We start from the raw sequence: 1,677 nt of genomic DNA on the forward strand, positions 1-1,677 counted from the left end.
GTTTGTTGCCCCTTCTCCCCCCAAAATCCTAGGCTCAGAAACCTCATTTCTTTCACCTGAATTGCCCCTTTTTTTTTTTTTTTTTTTTTTTGCTACTGGGGATTGAACTCAGGGGCACTCAACCACTGAGCCACATCCCCAGCCCTATTTTGTGTTTTATTTAGAGACAGGGCCTCACTGAGTTGCTTAGCGCCTCACTTTTGCTGAGGCTGGCTTTGAACTCACGATCCTCCTGCCTTAGCCTCCTGAGCCGCTGGGATTACAGGCAGGCCCCACCGTGCCCAGCTCACTTGAACTTTTGATCACTGGTCTGTCCAGGCCTATCTGTGAACAGGACCTTGCTGCTATGGTCTCAAGGGCTGTGTCCCTTTCCTTCTCAGTTCCTTGGGGTCCTCTTCACCGCATGAGAAGTCCCTAGATCTTCCCCCACCAAGGACTTTTTTCCAGCTACCAGGGGGTTGGGGAGCCCCCGCAGGCACGGAACTTGGCACCTCAGACTCTACAGCTGGATGATGAGCAGCTTCCAATTCCAGGTGACTTGATTTGGGGGCAGGGCATGATTTTTATGGAGGATGTAGGAGGAGCCCCAAGTGACCTTAGTTCCCTCTCACAACTGCAGTGGCCAGCTTGGGGGCTAGGATAAAAATACTGAACCTGGGCTGGGTTGTCACTCAGTGGTAGAGCGCTTGCCTGGCATGCTTGGGGCCCTGGGTTCCATTCCCAGCATCAAAAGGAAAAATAAAAAAGAATTTCAAGCCTCTGCAGGCTGACTGCATACCTTGCACTGTCCCCATTCTAGAGATTTGATGACTGAGGCTTCAGAGATGGAACGGACTTAGCACACGGAGCTGAGTTTGCAGCTGCTGATTTTGTGGCACCCCAACCCCAGCATCTGCTCACAGCCTCTACAGGTGTCTACACGGACACCCTGTATGAGGGAGATTGCATTTCCTCATCTCTGTTCTGCACACACACACACACACAGAGGAAGTTTGTAGAGTAAAAAATTACCATCCCATGGTTAAGGAATCTGAAGGGCAAAGCATAACTCAGCCTGTGCCACCAACCTGCTGTGTGACCTAGGGAAATCCCTCTCCCTCTCTGTGCCTCAGTTTCTCCATCTTTGTCCAATGGGTATGGTACACCAAGCCACCGTGTGTACTAGACTGGAAATAAGTGACCATGGCAGGAGCTGATCCTATGCCAGACTCTGCTTGCCACAGGGCACCCTATGTAGTGGGCACTGCAGGCCTCCCTGCTCACAAAGGGGAAACCAACTCAGGGAGGTGAGCCGAAGATCACTGGTGACAGAGTGGCCAGCCAAGACTTGAACTTGGACCTGGTGGCCCAGGGCACTACCCAGGCTACAGCAGTCTCCTGTCTGTTGCTGTCAGGCTGTCTCCCGGGCACCGGGGTTTAGAATATCCTGAGCTGTGCATAGCCCTGTCCCCTTGCCATCCCCGCCTGTGGGCCAGACCCCCTGACAGTGGATGCCAGGTCCCCAGTGGCCCTCAGCCCAATGGGCTACATTCCCAGAGCCTGTGGCTTGTTCCCCAGACCTTCCAGGCCCCTTGGGCTTGCAGCTGCCCCTGCCCCGCTGCAGAGCGAGGAGGCGGCCCTCAGGGGCTGGGATCTGACTGGGGAGGCCCCAGCCCCCGCCCCCTGCAGAGAGGGTGG

Source organism: Marmota marmota, unplaced genomic scaffold (assembly GCF_001458135.2).
Source record: "Marmota marmota marmota unplaced genomic scaffold, marMar, whole genome shotgun sequence".
NCBI lineage: Eukaryota > Metazoa > Chordata > Mammalia > Rodentia > Sciuridae > Marmota > Marmota marmota.